At 33.6% G+C, this 23,144-nt stretch overlaps 1 protein-coding gene across 18 annotated transcripts in view; it reads left to right on the top strand.

The window, feature by feature from the left end:
• Nucleotides 1–23,144, top strand: part of LOC127732530 (uncharacterized) — a 273,118-nt gene that overhangs the window by 108,695 nt on the left and 141,279 nt on the right. The gene's annotated exons all lie outside the window — the stretch shown is intronic.

A 23,144-nucleotide genomic window follows, 5' to 3' on the forward strand; every position in this document is an offset into this window, starting at 1 on the left:
CAAAACCAGGTTTAAAAACGGAACCTGAGTTTACAAAAGAACATGTTCAGAAAATGATAGAGTTTTTAAATCATAATGCAAGCTTTAGGGTTGTAACATCAGATGAGTTTGATAAATTAAATAGTGAGAAACATGTATCATTTGGACATAGTACTCCTATAAATGGAACTACTGCTCATACTAAGCCTCCTTTGGCATCTGTTAGGTCCTCGTCTACAGCAAGAGTGGCAACTTATGCTGTAGGTATTGGTAATAATACAACCGTTTTTTTGTTCAAAATCTTCATACGCAAAACCCAAGATACCTATATTTTCGGGGCAAGAAAAGAGTGAGGTGTCATATGACGTATGGAAGTTCGAAGTTAAATGTATCATACGGTAAGTTAATTATACAGATACTATATAATTGCAGTGTATAAGAGGGTCTCTAAAGGGTAAAGCTAAGGGTTTACTGTTATCACTCCCAGATTGTGCTACACCCGTACAGATTATTGAAAAATTAGATTGGGTATATGGAAATGTGTTCAGTAGTGAAGCATTGCTTCAAAAGTTTTACATGGAAACTCAGAAACAAGGTCAGTCTGTTGCAGATTATGGTATGATACTTGAAGACATTGTCCAGAAAGCTGTTGAAAAAGGTCAAATTAACACACAGGCTAAAAACGACATGCTTAGATCAAAGCTGTGGTCAAGTCTCAGAGATCCCCTTTTGAAAAACGCTAGTCGTTATAAACATGATACAGTTGAACATTTTGACCAGTTGTTAAAAGAGATCCGATCTATTGAATTGGACTTATCTAATTATGCCTCAGGTTCTGAAAAAAAGATGCAACATCAACCTGCAGTTGTTGAACAGTCAGGTATACAAGAGATGATAAAGTCATAGAATCTCTTGAATACTAGAATGGAATCATTTGAGGGGGAGTTAAAGAAAATAAAATATGGTGAACCTGATGATAATACAAGTTCCTCAAATAATCCGTTTCGTGGCTAAGGTGGCGGAAATTATCGAGGGTTTAATAAAAGGGGTAGATTCAATAATAACCGTGGCTGGCGTAGGCGTGGCTATGCGGGAGGCCAACAAAACCAGAATTATAATTCTCAAACGAAGGATTTAAACGGGTAAAGGTCTCAGTTGAGGGGCAAACCAGGGACTTATATAGGCCTGAGAATGTGCCTAGTCCCAAACTTGTTGATACTTGTACGCAGAGCATTCTGGCTTAGCGTATGATTGGTTTAGCAAATGAATCATTTATTTACATTAATAATACAAAGTGTAAGGCTTTGCTTGATACAGGGTCCATGATATCAACAATATCTGAAGGTATGTTTAATGATTTAACACCTCCACCTGAATTGAAAAGTTTAGATGACTTTAGCTTATCAATTAGTGTGGCATGAGGTACCACTTTGCCTTATTTAGGGTACATAGAAGCTAAGTTAAAGGTTGATTTTGTAGAGCAAGATTTCAGGATACCATTGTTGGTCGTCTCTCTTACTGATTATAACAAAAATGTACCGATTATTATTGGTACAAATGTTATCAGATTGTTGGATACATGTTTTATGGTTGGTAGACAGCAAACTAACATAGAAAAGATCCCAAGAGAGTGGGATATTGGTTTTAATTCCATTAAAGATGAAGCAATAGGTTAAGTGTACTCTACAAATAAAAATCCCATCAAGCTAAAACTTTTATCTGTCTTATGTGTATCTGGTTTAGCCAGGTATAAGACACTAGAAGCATGTACAGTAGTGACTGAGAATCTCGTAGTGACTGAGAATCTGTCAGATGTGTCAGTATGCCCACGGGTAGTAAACGCAAGGGGTCATCTTGTCGTGTTTGAGTTAAAATATTTAACATGACTGCCAAAGCTATGTTAATAAAACCTAAAACACACTTGTGTTCTCTGAATGAGGTTAAGGTTGTTCGTCATGTTGATTTTCAAAGTGCTGAAAGCGTTGTTGATGATGAGAAAAATATTTTGTCTGATCAGGAGTTGTCAACTCTAGGAATCACCTTGGAGAATGTCAATGTTCCTGATGACATTAAATTTAGATTGAAAGGTTTAGTTAGTAAATGGAGGTCTATTTTCTCCAAAGGCCCCACTGACATTGGGCTCACAGATCTGATGGAACACGAGATTCAGTTATCAGATGATAAAGCCTTTGGACAACCTTACAGGCGTATTCCACCAGCATTGTTCGATGAGGTGAGAGAACATGTACGTGAAATGTTGGATGCGGGCTGTATAAGGTAGTCAACGATGTTCGCGTTCGGAAAAAGGACAGTTCTTTGAGGTTCTGTTTAGATTTTAGATCTTTAAATAAGAAGACAATTCGTGACAGTTATTCTTTACCTCGTATTGACGAGACGATTGATTGTCTAGCTGGGGCTAAGTACTTAACACGACTGGACCTTCGGTCGGCATATTGGCAATTGGGCATTAAAGAGTCAGACAAGCATAACACCGCGTTTTCGATAGGTCCTTTGGGGTTCTATGAGTTTAATAGGCTCCCATTTGGTCTACCAAACGAAGGAGCGTCGTTTCAGATGTTGAGGGAAAGATGCGTGGGAGAAGCGAATTTACGTGAATGCTTGGTATTTTTAGATGACATTGTGGTGTTTTCACGTAAAATAGATGACCATTTTGCTAGATTTTGAGTCTGTTTTAGTCGTCTTAAACACCACGGCCTGAAACTCAAAAGTAGTAAATGTGAATTTGTTAAGAAGGAGATTAAATATCTTGGTGTTATAGTGTCCGACGACGGTATCAAAACCGACCCAGAGAACGTTATAGCAGTCCAGAATTGGCCTGCTATAAAGAACATTAAGGATCAAAGTAGGTTTATAGGTTTCACTTCGTATTAAAGGAAGTTCATTAGAGACACCGCTAAAATTGCAAAGCCTCTAAATGACCTACTTCTTGGACACCATACAAACAAAAAAAAACCTCGGGTCTAAACGGAAGAAGTTTAGTAAGCCTAGTCCTTGGAAATAGGGTACCGAGGAACAGAATGCTGTTGATCTTATTATAGAAAAGTTGACAAACCCACCAGTTCTTGCATATGCTGATTTCTCATTACCTTTCCTTGTAAACGTTGATGCGAGTGGTACCGGTTTAGGTGCCGTCTTTTACCAAGAACAGAAGGATAGAGAACGAGTGATAGCATACGAAGTCGTAGCCTAAGTGGCCCAGAGAAATTATATCCAGCCCATAAAAGAAAATTTTTTGGCGCTTAAATGGGCTGTAACTGATAAGTTTCATGATTATTTCTTTGTTATCAAATTTACTGTAAGAACGGATAATAAACCCACTTACATACGTTCTCGGTAAAGCTAAATTAGATGTTACCGGCCATTGATGGGTTGCTGCACTGTCAAACTTTGATTTCAGCATTGTGTATAGAACAGGCAAGTCGAATATTGCTCTTTCTAGGCTTCCGTCCGATTGTAAAGAAGTTTTTAGTGACGTAGTTAAGGCTATTTGTAAATCTATAGTATTAACTCCAGATAAAAATCCTGCTATTGAAACTATATGTTTGTCTCGTGATATTCAGTTTATAGATAGCGATAGCGAGGTTTTGCCGATACATCCAAATTTGCTGACATAGACTGGATGTATGAGCAGAGACAAGATCCGTGCATAAGTAGAGTTATTGATTTAGTTATTATATTGAGAATGGGAAAAACTGTGTTTGAAAGATAAGGTTTTATATAGGAAAAGCTACATTAATCATGAAGCTGTGTTTCAACTTGTATTACCTTCTATTTACCATGAGCTAGTACTAACTGCTTTACATGACGATGTAGGTCGTCAGGGGCTTGATCGTTCTTTATCACTTGTAAAATCACGATATTTTTGGCCAGGTATTGATAGAGACGTAGATAGCAAAGTTTCGAACTGTCAGAACTGCATCCTCAGAAAGTCGAAGTGCAGGAATTCTGCGTCATTGGTTAATATATGTTCCTCTTACCCTTTGGAGCTCATTTGTATTGATGTTCTAACTTTTGAGCAATCAAAGGGAGGATATGAGAACATTTTGGTCATTACGGATCATTTTACGAGGTACGCTCAAGCTATACCTACGAAAAACCAGTCCGCTAAGCTGAAGCATTATTGGAGAATTTTATTCAGCACTATTCTTTTCCATCTCGAGTTCACAGTGATCAGGGGCGAAATTTTGAGAGAAAGGTTATCAAGGAACTGTGTAGACTAGCAGGCATAAAAAAAATCTAGCACTACGCCGTATCACCCGCAAGGGAATGGTCAGTGAGAACGTTTTAACCAAACCTTATTAAACATGTTGGGTACCCTTCATGACGAAAAGAAATCCAATTGGAAAGTGTATGTTGCGCCGTTAGTACATTCCTATAATGCAACAAAACACGATACAACTGGATACAGCCCACATTATCTGATGTTTGGTTGGCACCCGCGGCTTGCCATCGACGCTTTTATAGGCAACCCAAACCAGTCTGTTACTAAAGATCACACTGCATATGTGAGTGATTTGATGAAACGACTGCAGTTTGCCTATAAAACAGCTGAAAAATCAGCCGAAAGGACTGGAAGACGTCATAAAACCCGATATGATCTGAAAGTCAGACAGTCAGTACTGGAGCCTGGTGATAAAGTGCTACTTAATAATGTAGCGTTTAGAGGGAAGCATAAATTAGAAAACAAGTGGGGTAAACTACCTTATGTTATTGTTTCAAAACCTGACTCCGATATTCCAGTTTATATCATAAGACAGGAACATGGTCGAGGTCGTTAAACAGTACATAGGAATATGTTACTTCCTATTACTTCTATCCCCATTTTAAACCCTCAGTGTAGTGAGAGCTCTCATCGTAAGAGAAATGTAGTTTCAGAAAAGAACGATTGTCTGTCAGCATTAGTAAATAAGGTTTTAGACTCTAATAAGACAGTGGACGAAATCACTTCTGACCACCAAGTTGTTTCAAATGCTTCATCTGAGAATTCTGATTCTGATTTAGAAGAAGAGTTTTTAGTTCATGAATGCCCGAGGCGTCGAGTAGATATAGTACCGCCTCTTAACCCTTAAGCGGATGAATTTCATTCGGGCATTTTGAATCTAGATGAAGTAAGTCAGCGATCTAGTAGTCCTGACAGTAGTATTGAACAATCTGATGGTCAGAGTTCAAGTATTTAGGTGTATCGGAGTTTAGCAACCCTGTTCCCGTCAGTAGTGAATCAGAAACCAGTTCTGATAATCAATCGTCAAGCGTCTCTGATAGTCATGCGTAGAGCGCTTTAGATTAGGTCCAACCAGAGTCTGAAATTCAAGTGCGGCGGTCGAGTAGACAAGTGAAACCACCAGTCCGTTTTCAAGATTATGTAAGCTACTAGTATCTTAATGTTTTAATTTTTGAATTTATTTTTTTTTATATTTGGAGATTAATTTTATTTCTATTTAGTTTCATTTTTGTTTTGTTTCACAGAAATGAATCAACATACATACATTTACACGTCTAGTACAGGAAAAGTTCTAGAAGGCAAAGTTATGTTACGTGTAGTGCCTGAAGAGAAATTGGAAACTTTGTGCAAATATGCATAGGATGAACTTAAAGATATAGACGGTCTGAAAATCGCGTACTTCATAGCTGAAACACCGGATATTTGTTCTTTAGAAAGAAATCGTAGATCGAATTATGGAGAATCATTTCTTCAAAGAACTGACAATGGTTGGTAGAATCATGCATTGAGACTAAATAATACTATAGTAGATACAGAAACCAAATTAAAAAGTATAAATTGTAAGGTAGTTTTTCCACTGTTACAACTATGAGTTTCTGTCTTTGGAATTTACATAGATTGTCTATTGGAAAAACAAATCATTTGAAGTATGAGAATGCATACGATGAGATGCAGCTAGAACTTAACTATATTCTACATGATGTGAATAAGTTTATTAGAGAATGTAATCATACGAATCATGTTATCACTCAATTTTTTCATTCTCCTGTACATAAATGTAAGAGTGGGAAATTTAGATATTTGTATAACAGATTAGTGGATGGGGTACATCCTACGTTTGATTTAGCAAGAATTTAAATTGATCGTTTGTCAACGGTATTTCAAAGTAATAAGGGAAAATTTTGTTAATTTTATTTGACTTTTTGATATTTATTTTTTTTTAAATATGAATCCTATTGAAATGCCCTGAATTGTAGTCATTACTATATGGTATAGAGGCGTTTGCCTCATGCTCATCTAGATTGCTCAAATTTCAAAAATGTCATTGGTTTGATATATTGGTTTCGAGATAGTTTCGAGACGAAGCTTTTTTTGCAGGAGGGGGTGTGTGTCACCGGATATATGTATCCATTTTGTTCCATTTATTAAACATATTATGTTGCTGGTGTTTTCAATGTTATATGTTTCACATTCATATCATTTTCATATTTCACATTCATGTTTCTTGACGATTGACGACAAATAGTTTTGCGCTGCGTATTTTGAAACAAACTATACTTTGTACGCTATGTTTGGCTTTACATACTGAATATTTAAATTAGGACGATAGAAAGTTAATGCGATAGTTTATTATTATTTAAATGATATATATTTATATTCAAATGGCATGAGTTATGCATGAACTCAAAGCGCGGCAATACTAACCATATATATATATATATATATACATACTAATATAAGCACTTTTCGAGTTAGTCACTGGTCAATATAATATCAGGAAGGGCGGACGATGAGAGTAGCAATTATTGCTCATTCTGAATTTCTGACACAGTACAAATTGTGTAGATAATATCTCCACTCAGTCTTTTATTTTCTTTCTTTTTAATATCTACAACACATAGTATATAAAAGAAGGATGTGGTGGCTAAAGTGCTTACGTAATTGAAAAAGAGAAGAACTGTTAAATATCCATATCCTTGTTCAATCAAAGATGTGTCCTTTGAACTCAATCATTATGCTTTATTTATTCAATAAATCTGAGAGCTGTAGTATAGCAGTCTACTTGCTAAACCAGTCTATGATATTCCTCCTGAACTCTATAATTCAACTAATAGGCCCTTTATTTATTTAAGGACAAACAAATGATTGTTTATTTTTTTGGTACAAATATATTTATAGTGTTGTTCTCAAAATTGTATAGAAAAGAATCATAGTTAATTTATAGGATAATCCTGATTTCAATCTTTCAAAAATTGATTATACAAATAAAGAAAACAAATATAGTTTTTAATAATATTTCATAGCCACATCAGAGTTGTCTCTCTTTGTAAAGTTTTAATATAAAACTCTGGCAATGTGGTATAAATGCCACTGAGAAAACTCTCCACCAAAGACCAAATGACACAGAAGTTAGCAACTATAGGTTACCGTTTGGCCTTCAACAATGAGTAAAACCCATACCACATAGTCAGCTGTGAAAGGATCCGATATGACAAATATAAAACAATTCAAACGAGAAATCTTACTGGCAGATTTATGTTAAAAAAATATATGAATACAATACAAATATGATATACAGCATCATACGATAAAAACTGAATTACAGGCTCCGGACTTGGCACGGGTACATACATCATTTAAAGGGTTTAAACATGTTAGCAAGTGTCTTACCCTTCGCTTACCTGGGACGGTGGTGTAACAATGCAGCATAATTGAAAATAAGCAACAAACAATCAATCAATAAAAATATGTATACCTAAAACAGCATCCAAAATGACAAAAAAAAAACCTAAACTTTCATTATTTTTTTCAATTTGGGAATTGTCTGCCATACGTGATTTGAATATTTTTATAGTCCTTCTTTATTATGTTCTCCCTCTACTGACCTTTTATGAATAAAACTGAGAGAAAGAGAGAAGTACAAATCTTCCTTTTAAGTCTTAGTTTTTATCATCTGATTATAAGAATCTCAAATGTTTAAGGCGTAGAACAGTGTTAATTTATTTCCAGATAAATGTTCTGTATAAAGATAAATAACAAAAATACAGAGTTCCAAGGAAATTTCAAATTGGAAAGTCACTTATCAAATGGCAAAATCAAAAGCTAAAACACATCAAACAAATGGAAACAACTGTCATATTCCTGACTCGTTACAGGCATTTCCTTATGTAGAAAATGGTGGATCAAACCTGGTTTTATAGCTAGCTAAACCTCTCACTTGTATGATATAATTGTGAATATTATATGTTATTCAGGTCTCAGACAGGGTATACAATGGGACATTCCCGGCTTAGAGCTTATATTCCTTGAGCCGTAGCCGAAGGGGATATAAACCTTTTGTCGGGAATGTCACATTATATAATCATATATGTCCGTAACCTGAATTACACATATACTAAGGAATACCCCTGCCTCAATGTTTTTTTTTTTCCTCGAGTACCAGGTATTTCTTAATACTTGTTAAACATTCACTATGTAGTATATATACATGTTTATATGTTCATACATGTTTTTTTGTTTCTTTAGTTAATGTTTTGGGTTATTCATATGAATGCACTTTTGTCATCTTGACAAACATTTTTTTTCGTTAAGAATATATATTTGCAAACAAAGTTTTTAGATTTAATGTTTACTGTTTGTATGTTTGTTTTACTTATTTTTTTTATAACAAATATAGTGTAAAACTCAACCAGATATTTTCTCCAAACGTGAAGTGATATCTCTGTGTTGTTATCCAATCACAAAACTCGACACATTTGCAATCCGTAATATATATATATAAATATTTGTAATATATATATTTGTTATTAAATATCTGGACATAGTGCATCCTGTCATAGTCATGATATTACCGGTATTTGTATATTTTACAGTAAAATTACGCAAAATATTTTATGTATAGCCGTAAATTTATTTTTGAGAGTTTTTGTCCATATATTTCAGAAATAAAGTAATGGCCTCATCGGTCAAGCAGTTTTGGACAATTTGCCAGGATGATGGAATATCCAACAAAACAGTCACCTGGTGCACAGAATGTGAGGATATGTTTTGTGAAGACTGTGAAAAACCTCACAGCAAGTCAAGACTGTCCAAGAACCATACAACCATGTCATCTGATGATTACCATAAGTTACCTACATTCATGCAAGAATTAAGCAGTCAGTGCAGATACCACAAGAAGAAGTTTGAACTTTAATGTTCTTTCCACGCCTGGCCATGCTGTGTCCAGTGCATCACTGATGGACACCAGAAATGTCAAGACCTCAATCCCTTGTCTGATATCCTACAGCAAGTAAATCATCTCCCTCAGTTCAACTTTATGAAAAAGATTTGAAGGATGTGAAAGAAAACTTAGACATAGCCAGAACATACCTCAAAACCAGGATCACTACCATCAATACCTAGAAAACGAAAACCGTTGAAAAATCCGTTATATGAGGAAGTCTATCAATGATTACTTAAACAAATTGGAGCAAGACATACTTAATGACTTAGAGTATAAACATGCAAAGCTGAAATTAAACATGGCCACTCTTGTGCAGCAAATGGAACAGCGAGCTAGTCAGATAAACCAAATGCTGGGCCAGTTTACAAAAATGACGCAATATGCAACAGAGCAACAGTTATATATTGGTCTAAGAGAAATTGAGAAAACTACATCACAAACGGCAAAATATATACGAGATTTAGGGAGTGGAGACAAATTCATTGAAAAGAATCTAAAGGATAACATTTCATCTGCTCTTCAATCAATGTCACAAGATGTCAAATCCATTGGAGATATCTGTATCAATACAACCTCTTCTACCCTCCAAATAAAGGCTGGAAGAAAAGATCAAGCCCAGCATTTAATTGCAAAAAATCCTGATATTGAACAAATAAAGCCATCCTTGTTGACAAGACTGACAGTTCCAAAAGATATGAAGACTTTAAGCATATTAGCCTGTTGTATATTACCTGATGGTAAATTCTTAATATTTGATAACAACAAAAAGACAGCTATTGTTGTTTAGTAATGATGGCTTCTTCATCAGAATAGTAGTTACATTCACAGAACATCCATTTGATGCCTGCTTTGTCAGAAATAATACAGTACATGTAGCTGGTGCATTAAAATCAGCCAACCAAACAACACTGGTGGATATAAAAAAGAATACAATTATTCAAACGATTAAACTTTCTCATGCTTGTTTTGGAGTAGCAGGTGATGGTGAAACTTTGGTCAGCAGTAGTGGTGGCAGACAGAGCACAAGAGTGAATCTGAATGACATGTCTGATACAATCTTAAAAGGAATGGAAGGAAGGCAACGTATTTCATTATTCCAAGGAAATATCTATATTATCAAGTGCACTGAAAAGAAAGTCTGGTGTTATAATAGTACTGGTGAACTTCTGTGGACATTTCAGCACCAGGACATTGACAATCCATTAGTAATTACATTAGACATGAATGGCTTTATTTATATAGCTTCTTTTGAAAACAGCAGTATCGTGGTAGTATCACCAGATGGTAAAACCTGTAAAACCATACTATCAGAGGCTGATGGAATCACTAATCCTTATGAAATAGCCATAAACAAAGAAACAGGAATGATGATAGTGTCTAGTAAAATAAGAGAAGATAGAAATACAGATTATGAAACAGCTTTTGTTGATAAGATTTAAAAATGATAACAATCTTTTTAATAAAAGTATATCTGATATCAAAATCATTACATCTTCCTTTTAAAGGCGTGCAAATATTTTATTATTAGAATACATGTTTGTGCATTTTTTCTTGTGATAAAAGATTTAAATTTTATCCAGATTTCCGACGAAAAGTATCAGTAATTAGTCTGATGTAGTATGGTAGACAGGCGGGTGATCGGCTGACAAACAGTGTCCTTGCAATAACTTGATTATACCGTTACGAAGTCTTTGCGAATTTAGATAGGTTGTTTCCTGTGAGTAGTTTATGGTCCTTCTAAGTTTAATCTTAGCTTTCAGATTTAATGTTTAATCGTTCATGAGTTGTAGACCTTCAAGTAGCAAAAAGTTCTTGAGATTGATTTTGCCCTGTCCATTTCTACAAAAACACATTTATTTGTTTTACTAGATTCTGTTTTGGTGTAAATGCAGTATTTACTACCATTAGAAGCAAACAATGTCAATGTAAAGGATATATCAATAGTAGAAAATTTGAGCTATGCGCATGCCAAAAGGAACCGTAAAACGAATAGCCAAACTCAACTGAAACTCAACTGATGCATGGAGGAGGAAAGACACTTTAGGTGGTTATAATTAATTTCTAAATTTATCAATGAATATCTTTAAATGGTATTTCAAAGACGGTCATGTGCCTAAATTAGGAAATACAAGAGTGCACTCGCTAAAATGTCTCGCTATACTGACGATTTCGTTGATGTTGAAGTTTTAAAGATAAAGGTTTTACTACAAGTATCACATACATGTTAATTAACATTTCAAAGACCCATGACAATGAGGTCAAGGTCAGATAAATTCTGTCAGTTATATATGGTCACCTTACAATTATTCAATACACTTGACCTATTGCTAATGGTAATTGAAAAAAAAACCAGACTAGAATACTAAAACTTAAGATTGACCAAAGAACCATGAAGATGAGATCAAGGTGTTATGATATCTGATAGACAGACCTGTACACCTGACATGCAATCTTTTTATACACCAAAGCTAATTGATCTATTGTGTAGTACTGTACTTGCAAAACAGACCAACACACAAAAACTCTACATTGACCAATGAATCATGAATCATAGATCGAAAATAAACTGACAACGCCATGGCTAACAACGAAAAAGACAAACAGACAAATAATAGTACACAAGACACAACAAAGAAAACTAAAGACTAAGACTAAAACTTGCCAGACTGACATGTACCCCTTTAAATTATTATAAACACCAGATTCAGCTGTCTTACTGCTTATAGTATCCGAGAAACAGACCTTATCATGTTAATTGAACATTAAATGATGTCAAGATCAGGTAAATTTATTCTGGTAGACATGTAGACCTAGAAAAGAACCCATAATCCAAAGGTAACATATTACTCATACTAGGTGAAAGGTTCACATGAGAAAAATACTTTTTTTATTCAATCAGCCGCTGAACCATAAAATAAGAAAATAAATATAACAAGCAGTCACTGAATCATCTATGAGGTCATGGAATAATGTATATATTTTATATGTTATATTCTCTTTCTTATTTTCATGGTTCAGCGGCTGATTGAATAAAAAAAGTATTTTTCTCATGTGAACCTTTCACCTAGTATGAGTAATATGTTACCTTTGGAATATGGGTTCTTTTCTAGGTCTACATGTCTACCAGGAAACAAAAAAATCGTGGTAGTTTAGACATATTTTATTGTTCAGAAACCAAACAAATGGATGAGACACAAGTTTTACACCCATTTGTTTAGTTTCTGAACAATAAAATATGTTTAAACTACCACGATTGTTTTGTAGTATCACCAGATGGCAAAACCTGTAAGACCATACGCTTAGGGGCTTGTGGAATCACACCTCCTTATGCAATAGACATCAAAAGAGAAACAGGAATAATGGTAGTGTCTAGTAACGAAAGTGAAGAAATTGACGATTGCGTCTATATAAACTATGACGCAGCGATTGTTTATAAAATTTAAAATTTAATTTCATTTTATGAATAAAAGTATATCTGATATCAAGATCATTACATCTTCCTTATTAAGGCGTGTAAATAGTTTTATATTAGAATACATATTTTGTTTTATTACTTAAGATACAAAATCTTATTTTCTAACAAGATTTTTTAACGGAAAATATTGGTAATTAATCTGGGGATGTTCGGCGGAAGGACAGGCGGTCGGCTGCCAAACAGTGTCCAAACAGAACTTGAAAACCCTTTAACTATATCTTTTAAAATCTAGATTTGTTGTTTCCTGTGACGAAATGAAGGTCAGGTTCAATTTTTACGATTATAGCTTTTATCGTTGTTGATTTGTAGATCTTTAAGTAAAAGATAATACTAAGATTGATTTTGGCCTTTTCAATTCTAAATCCTACAAAAAATCATGTATTTTTGTTACTTGATCCTGTTTGGAGGTCAAGATTTGCAAATATGATATTCCTGTTGGAAAACCAGGTTTGCTGTCAATCTGACAGTCTCTTGTTTCTCAAATCACAAAGCATTAAACATGTTTTGATAAATAAAATTGAGAATGGAAATAGGGAATGAGTCAAAGAAACAACAACCCGACCAAAGAGGTAAAAACAGCCGAAAGCCACCAATGGGTCTTCGGCAGCGAGAAATTTCCGCACCCGAAGACGTGTTTAAGCTGGTCCCTAAACAAAAATTTGTACTGGTGCATTTATAATGGACGTCATACTAAACTGCAAAACAAATAAATGAACTTAAATTAAAATTCATACAAAACTGACAAAGGCCAGAGGCTCCTGACTTAGGACAGGCGCAAAAATGTAGCGGAGTAAATCATGTTTTGTGAGTATAAGATAAAAAAAAAAACAGTCAATATTGATATATAAGTCACATGCGTTGGAAGAACCTTCAGTATTTACCTTCATTAGAACCAAACAATTTCAATGTCCAGGATATATCAATAGTTGAAAACTTGAGCTATACGCATGACAAAAGGGTTCATAAAAAAAGAATTACCAAACTCAACTTAAATCTAACTGATGTATGGAAGGGGATAACAACTTTATTTGATTTTGCCATTTAATTACGGATTTTTTGTTTTGAATATTCCTCGGAGGTCGGTATTTTTGTTATTTTACTTTATTTTGATAATGTCTAAAATTTATCAATCAATACCCTAAAAAGTAATTTGATAAAAATACCTAACTCCCAGGAATATTCAAAACGGAAAGTCCCATATCAAAAGGCAAAATCAAAAGCTTAAATACATGATTTTTCTGATATGTTACTGGAATTTTCTTATGTAGAAAATGGTGAATTAAACATGGTTTTATAGCTAGCTTAACCTCTCACTTGTATGTTAGTTGCATCGTAAGAACATTGTATTGACAAAAATGTGGGTATTTTATATAAAGACATGTCCCAAAAAGTGGAATTACAAGAGTGCATTCGCTGAAATTTCTCGCCTGCTCTTCTGATATTTAATTGTATGTTGAAAGTTTTAAAAATAAAGGTTTTACACAAGTATCGCATAAACTTAAAATGTTTAGAGACCATGACAATGCGGTTAAGGTTTGATAAATCCTGTCAGAAAGACAAGAACACTTAACAATTATTCCATACACAAAATATAAATGACATATTGCTTACGGTAATTAAAAAAACAGACCAAAACACAAAAACTTAACATTGAGGTCAGATGATACCTGACAGAAAGACATACTTTACATTTATTTTATATACCACGTTCAGTTGACCTTTTGCTTATAGTATCTGAAAAACAGACTTAATCATGTCACTTTAACCTTGATCACTGACCCATGAAATTATGTCGGGGTCAGGTGAACCCTGTCTGATTGACATGTAGACCTTGCAAGGAACCAATATACAAAAAAAAAGTAAAATCACAAAAATATTGAACTCCGAGGAAAATTCAAAAAGAAAAGTCCATAATCAAATGGCAAATCAAAAGCTCATACACATCAAACGAAAGGATAACAACTGCCATATTCCTGACTTAGACAGGCATTTTCTTATGTAGAAAATGGTGGATTAAATCTGGTTTTATAGCTAGCTACACCTCTCACTTGAATGTCAGTCGCATCAAATTCCTTTATGTTGACAAAGATCTGTGAACAAAACAAACAGACATAATAGGTAAAAATGTCACAAATAGCGGTATTGCAGTCAACATTGTGTTATAAACTAAATCACTAAAAGAACAAACAAATATATAACAAAGAAGCACAAAATGGCATATAGACAAAGCATATTAAAATATAGTTATCCTGCTACTCATATTCAAATGACAAAAAAAAAATTTTTTTTTTTTGTTTCAAGCAGTTGCGGGAGCATGAAAATCAGGTCAATGACAATAGACTTGATAGACGGAAACTGCATAACATAATGTATCTGCATACAAGGTATGAAACATTCATATGTTCTACCTTCTGAAATATAAAGCTTGGAACAAAATGATGGTTTACATCGCCGCCGCCGGATATTAATCGATTTGTCTTTCATTTAGCGACATTCGTTGCAGGCGAGACATAACAATACTGTATATAGATATAAGAAGATGTGGTATGAGTGCAAATGAGACAACTCGCCATACAAGTCATAATTTATAAAAGTAAACCATTATAGGTCAGAGTACGGCCTTCAACATGGAACCCTGGCTCACACTGAACAGCAAGCCATAAATGGCCTCAAAAATGACATGTGTAAATCCATTAAAACAGGAGAAAACAACGGTCTAATCTATATATAAAAAAAAATGAGAAACACGTATGAACCATATCAACAAACGACTTCAACTGAACATCAGGTTCCCGACTTAGGACAGGTGCAAACAAATGCAACGGGTTTAAACGTTTTAATGGGTACCAACCTTCACCCTTATCTGAAACAATAGTGTAACATCACAACATAGAAAGAGACACTATAAAAAATCAATTGTAAAGGCTTAACTCAATCAAAAAAAGACATATTAATACAAATGAACATACACTGAACGAATAAATTTGATCTATGACACAATGTAAATATAAAATTAATAAAATATAGAGTGAGATGTTAAACGATATCAGAAAGACAATCATATCCTTGGACAACATGCCGCCAAATAAAATAATGTACACAGGTAAATGAAAATAATTGTGTTGTAACGTATACAGTAATAGAATACGCATATATATTTTACAAAATAAATAATTTTGTTGTCGATAGTACAAGAACAGAAGTGAAAATTTATAGTAGTACCAACCACTTATCAAAGCTGGTATATATCAAACAAATAGAAAGACGAAAATAAAAGCTAAATAAGTAAACATTTAATAACAAAAAAACATGACAAATTTTATCAACAGGTCAAATTAACACGAAAGTACGATTTGAGAGTACTCAAAGTACTCAAAGTTTAGTATGTAAACCATGCATGAGACATATTCATGCAGAATATTCATAGACGAAAAACAAAACCAAAGGTGCAGGGCTAAATAATCTCCGTAAAAACAAGAAATACAGATCCAATAAAACTGAATACCAAATCACATTGATTTATCATAAAAGATTCACTTTAAACTGGGCTAAACACAAACTGTTTCAAAATCAATGTACTATGATGATGGAGAGGGTCAGATGATTTTCATGGAAATGAAATAAGTAAATGGAATTAGATGTGTTAATGCTAAAACAAATAAAATTGACCTACCATCAGTGATAGCCAGTAATCTGAGATAATCACAAACTTTCCCATGTAATTTATGAATAGTTTTCATAGTCAATAGACTATGAAAAAAATATTGAAGGAAGTAGAGCAAATAATCTCCAAGGAAATGAGATGTGTGAATGCTATTACAAAATATCATTGACCTATTACTAGCGATTACCCTAAAGCTGAGACACCCACATACTTTCACATTAAATGAAAGCAAACTTTCCATAGTCAATAGACGACGAGTGAGGATGCAGGGCGAATTGGGCTGACTTTAACTATCATTAAATACTATTAGAAAAAGGTTGCAAAGATACACATATTTTGGCATTGCACAAGGTCATGTTTTTCTCTTACGTTTGATGACGTATTTACACTAATTCTATTGAATGCTGAATGTGTACTGATTGACAATCGGATATTGTATATGTCTTATCGTTTGTAGTGAAGATAATTAATCACCCAGTTCATATATAAGATATTAGTTTAAAGCAACTATATGTACACAATTTATTTGTTTAACAGTCTGATTTAGAAGAAATACCGATATAGCTAGATAATACAATTAATTATCTAATTACTAATACAATTCTATATTAATATTCTTGCAATTGTTATAAAATACATCAAATGATATAGTTACAAACCTGATCTTGAATTGTATCAATTTTTTTTTAGAAATTTACCTGTGACGTCACTTTTGTGACGTATCCAAATGTGTGACAGACAGTTCATGGTTCTGTTGTGCTGTTTTGTGTGCTTTCCTAGGTTGTTTTACGTGTTCGTTTTTATTCTGTGGTTAGCATGTCGAAATGTACTATTGTATTTTTTATTTATGTATTTCTCTGTCATGAATGTTCTTGCATTTATTTGTACTGTATTCCTGTCATGTAATGTTGTCATTTTAGTGTTATATTTAAAATTGCCATAAAAGTGCGAGGTTTAGCTAGCCACAAAAATAGGTTCAACCCACCATTTTCTCTTAAAATGTCCTGTACCAAGTCAGGAAAATGGGAAGTTTTTATCGTATAGCTCGTTTCTGTGTGTGCTGCATTGTCGTTTGTTTTTTGTTGCACTTCGGTGTTTCTGTTGTTTCGTTGTTTTCTTCTTATAGTTGATGTGTTCCCTCGGTTTAAGTTTGTAACACGGATTTGTTTTCTCTCAATCGATTTATGACTTTTGAACAGCGGTAAACTACTGTTGCCTTTATTTAGTCTTACATACATGATACATTTAAGATAGAAAAACTCTCGTTAGTTGTTATTTACTTTGAATTGGCTGTTAGTACTTGTGAGTACTCTCAAATCTGTACTTAGTGTCTTTTTTGTTGTTAGTGATGAGTGATGGATATATAACCTGCCAAGTCAGGTCTGTGTTTTATGTTTTTCTGCTTTGTGTCGATCTGATGAGTTTAGCCTTTTCAACTGATTTTTATAGTTTGTTCTTATGTTGTGCTGTTACACAACTGTCCTAGGCTAGTTGTGGGTTAAACACAGAAAAACATGTTGAACCCCGCCAAATACTGTCCAAGTACATTTGCACTATATTATAACCTTCCCAACCCCATGGGATCACCCACAGTTTTTTGTGGGGTTCGTGTTACTGAATCTTGAGTTTTCTGTGTAGTTTTTGTGTACTCTTGTTTGTCTATTGGTTTGTTTGTCTTTTTCCATTTTTTGGGACCATGTTTTCGACTTATGGGTTTGAACGTCACTTTAGTATCTTTCGTCTCTCTTTTTTATATTCTAGGTAAGCTTGATATTGTAATTCTCACAAAATCATTTTAATATGCAACTGTATAAAAGAGGGACGAAAGATATCAGAGGGACAGTCAAACTCATAGATCGAAAACAAACTGACAACGCCATGGCCAAAAATAAAAAGACAAACAGACAAATAATAGTACAGATGACACAACATAGAAAACTAAAGACGAAGGAACACGAACCCAACCAAAAAACTGGGGGTAATCTCAGGTGCTCCGGAAGGGTAAGCAGATCCTCTCCACATGTGGCACCCGTCGTGTTGCTTATGTTATTACAAATCCGGTAAATAGTCTAAATCGGTAGGTCACATTCGTGAAAAGGGAAGAGTATTGTAGTTACGACATAATGAACATTACCGATATCATCTGTGAAACGGTAATTCCATAACGGTCAACCAACTCGTCATGGCGTCCGTAAAATTTACGATGGAATGACTTCAACTTCACCATTTGGAACTCTTGGTTTAATAGCTTCCTTGTAAGCAGCAATCCTCTATCAAGGAATACAAGCCTGGAAATATCGTATCAATTGGGAGATATATACTCCGTATGCAGGCGCTGCTGGAATGTTGCTACATAGAAATGGAAAGTTTACAATTGGGAAGCTGATATCATCTCTTTTGTCGTACAGTTTTGTTTTCAATCGACCCTTATTGTCAATTTCTAGATGTAAGTCAAGATATGAGGCAGACTTAACTGTATCTGTAGTATCCTGTATCTCTAGCTCGATGGGATAGATTCGTTCAACATAGTTACCAAATTGTATTATTTAGTAAGAGAACATCATCTATATAGTGGAACGTAAAGTTTAAGGATATTGCTAACTTCTTATCTTTCTTCCTAAGAAGTTCCTGTATGAAGTCAGCCTCAAAATAATAAAGAAACAAGTCGACAAGAAGAGGGGCACAATTAGTTCCCATTGGATTTCCGACAGTCTGTTGAAAAACACGTCATCCAAACGTAACAAATATGTTGTCAATCATGAAATCAAGCATCTTGATAATGTCAGTTTCAGAGAATTTTTTGTTTGAATCAGAGTGATTCTTTACAAAGTAGTTAAATTTGTTATTCCCATGCAAAAATGTACTTCGACATGAATAAATGAAGCTAAACAGTAATTATCTTTCCGAAAAAAAAGCAAATGATCAATAACATTATAAAAATACATACGACAACTTTTTGCTCACCTCGAGTACTAATTTGACGGTTAAAACAATATATGCTAATATCAACATCCAACCATAGTTACATCATAAAATATTAACCTGAAAATAAATATGCATTTTCCCTGAACTAGTATACAATGTTATTTAGGGGCCAGCTGGGGACCAGCTCCGGGTGCGGGATTATCTCGTTGTGTTGAAATCCCATTGAAGGCTTTCGGCTGTTGTCTGCTCTATGGTCGTGTTGTTGTCTCTTTGACATATTCCCCATTTCCATTCTCAATTTTATTTACACTGATGTGTTCAGTGTTTGAAATACCTTCATAATACGAACAAAGAAAAAACATACGAACTCGCTAAAAATAAGAAAGTTATTCATCTCCTTCTACCTGAACATGTATGTCACCTTTTTTTTTGCAGTTCAGTGTTTCTGTTTTGTAACCTGGATTTGTATTTGCTTTATCTATGTTTGACTATATAACAGCGGTATACTACTCTTGCCTATTTTAAAGTAAAAAAAAACATATACACAACTGACCTGTGAATTAAAAATAATATTTTCCGAAAGAATTACCGAAGCAATATAGCATTCAGCCATATATCATAACACTTGAATTTTACACTTTATCAAATAATATGTCTGCTCAGTAAGTAAACTGAAAAGAGTTAGCAAATATTAGAAATTTCCCTCCAAATAGTACACGTGATTAGCTTTATTGCCTTAATACAGAATTTAAATGTACAATTAAAATTAACAAAAAAAAACCAGTTACTGGTCAATATAACAGTAATTATATGTTTACTTATTTTTTACCACTTATATATCTTTTAACCCCTTGTCATCTCCTCATCCTCAGCACACTTTTAAATTTTGTGAAGCTAGCAATGCATTTAATACTATCGCCAACTGAATTCCGTTTATCCAAAATATGTGGAATGTAACTGCTTTTATATTTATCTAGTAATGAAATGCATATATATATACCCCAAGGAGTTGAAAGCATATGAAAAATACAAAACAAATATATACATAAATGGCATAAAAAATTAAAGAATACAAAATTACAAAATTGAAGACCCCACACATACCTAGATATCCTAACACAGAAAAGGTAATCTGTCGGGAAAATTTGAACTCCAGAGTCAAAAGTCGGTATTTATAAATAGTACATTACATAATTGTCCTTTTTGGAGCGCTGAATATTAGCAATGTACCACACCTCCTGTGAATATTAGCAATGTACCACACCTCCTTGTGGACTCACTATTTGCATATTCTTAATTTTTTGTTGTTTTTCTTTAGTCTGTTTCGAATTCCCTCGAGTAATGGTTTTTAATCCGTCCATAGCATTTACTTCCGTTTGTTTGGTTTCACAAAGGAACAGTTAGAGCTAAAGTGTATGTTAGTCCCTTTTGCAGACTTTGCCATGTTTTTAATAAAGATGGATTGTCAGTAATTTTTTTTACAATACACCCGATTACACAGATTTTCCCTTTGTTTACAAAGCTTTTCAAATTATGTCTGCAAAATTTCAATTCCTACCCTTTTTTTCTTTGGAACTTTTAGTTTGTACACCGAAATGTTCAAGGATATAATAGTTTTAACCTAAACGTTCACAGATATGTCTGTCAGTTTTTATGCTGACATTTCCGTGGAAAATATGCTGTTTGAGGAATTCTTGCTTGTTTTTGCTACTTTTGTCTCAACATTCGCATTACTATATCTACTAATTCTAGTCCAAAATATGTATAACTTTGAAATATTAATTAAACCTAACTCAATAATTTCTTCGTCCAGCTATAAGAGCGACATGCATCATGGCATGATTGTCTCACTAAAACTAATTACATTTAAATACATTTGAGTGTTTAATACAATAAGACTGTATAAGTGTTAATCGTATTTAATGTACAATTCAAAGTAAATTCAATTTGTTTGTTTCACAAAAATAAAGATTCTTTTGTTTGTAAATTGTTTTTATCTACTGAAAAGTACATACTTTTAATCATTAGATTTAAGTCATATCAAATCTGTGTGTACACAATACAAGATATTAAACTGTTGAGTCACGTGTCCGAGATGTTGGATAGTTTACTCCCCTGTGCAAAGTTTTATCCGACTGTCAATATGTGAATGGTGAGAATGTTCAAATAAACCAATTGCTCATTATATTATAACTTCAAATTCATAATTTGTTAAACTCTGGTTACTGTCCGTGATAACTGTATGATATTTATGATAAAATAAGAAATCAATGCTTTATTGAAACAGAAAGTAGAGACATGATGAATGTCATCGTGACTGAAAACAAATGAATCGGATAATGTACCCTCTTTGGGCAATTATTGTTCATTCCATCTTGGATCTAGGACCCCCTTCTTTGACAATCAATGCTTTTAATGGGGACATATGGTTGGAATCCCCCCTTTATCCCGGGTTAGAACCTCCTGTTAAAAATGACCGTATCCGCCCCTTCATTCTGACACAGTTCAAATTGTCTCTAATTTTCTTTTTTTTTTAATATCTGCAACACACCTAATATAAAAGAAAGATGTGGTGGCTCAAGTGCTTACGTAATTGAAAGGATCAAAACTGCTGAATATCCATTAGTATCCTTTTTCAATCAAAGATGTGTTCTTTGGAAATATACCAAACTCAATTATTATGCTTAATATATTCATTGAACCTCAGAGCTATAGTTTAGCCAGAAAAAAGTATGTCTACTTGCTCAAACCAGTATATTATGTTTCTTTTGAACACTCTAAATCAGTTCACTGGCCTTCAATTATTTGAGGACAAATCAAAGATTTTGAATGTTTTCAAAAAATAAGAATTTTTTTTTTTAGTACAAATAATATTTACAGTGTTGTTTGCTATATTTTGAAGAAAAGAATCATATATATGATTCCATTTTTTTAAGATCTAATTGTATCAAAAAGTGCAAATGTAGTTGTTTCAAAGACACCTCAGAGTTGTCTATTTATTTACAGTTTTATAATAAAATTATGAAAATGTGGTAAAAATGCCAATGAGACAACTCTGCACCACATAGAAGTAAACAACAATATGTCTTCATACGACCTTTAATAATGAGCAAAACCCTAACCATATAGTCAGTTGTAAAAGGCCCCGATATGAAAAACGTAAAACAATTAAAACGAGAAAAATAAAGGCCTGATTTATTCAAAACAAAAACATGAATGATACAAATACGATATACAGCATCATACGACAACAACTGAATAACAGGCTCCCGGCAAGGGATAGGTACATACATCTTAGCCGATGCCAAACCCTCCTCTTACAAGGGGCAGTGGTGTAACGGTACAACATACATGTATATAAAACTATATCAATAAAGCATTTTCCAAAATGACACTGGCCTTTAATTATTCAAGGACAAAATAATGATTTTGAAACTTTAAAAAAAATAAAAACCTTTTTTTGTACAAATACAATTTACAGTGGTGTTTGCAAACTTTAAAGAAAAGGATCAAAGTTGTATTTGTAGGATTTCAATCTTTTAAAAATAATTTGTATCAAAAAGAAATAATATAGTGCAAATGTATTTGTTTCATGGACATTTTAGAGTTGTATTTCTTTGAACAGTTTTAATATAAAACTAAGAAGATGTGGTATGATTGCCAATGATACAACTCTCCACCAGAGACGAAATGACATAGAAGTTAACAACTATAGGTCACCATACAGTCTTTAACAATGAGCCAAACAAATACCAAATAGACAGCTATAAAATGTCCCCATGTGACAAATGAAAAACAATTCAAACAAGAAAGCTAACGGCCTAATTTATGTAAAAAACAATGAACGATATACAAATAGAATAGAATATAATATACTTTATTCAAATTAAAGTAGTCACAAGGGGCAACATGA

Source organism: Mytilus californianus, unplaced genomic scaffold, assembly GCF_021869535.1.
Source record: "Mytilus californianus isolate M0D057914Y unplaced genomic scaffold, xbMytCali1.0.p SCAF_25, whole genome shotgun sequence".
Taxonomy (NCBI): Eukaryota; Metazoa; Mollusca; class Bivalvia; order Mytilida; family Mytilidae; genus Mytilus; species Mytilus californianus.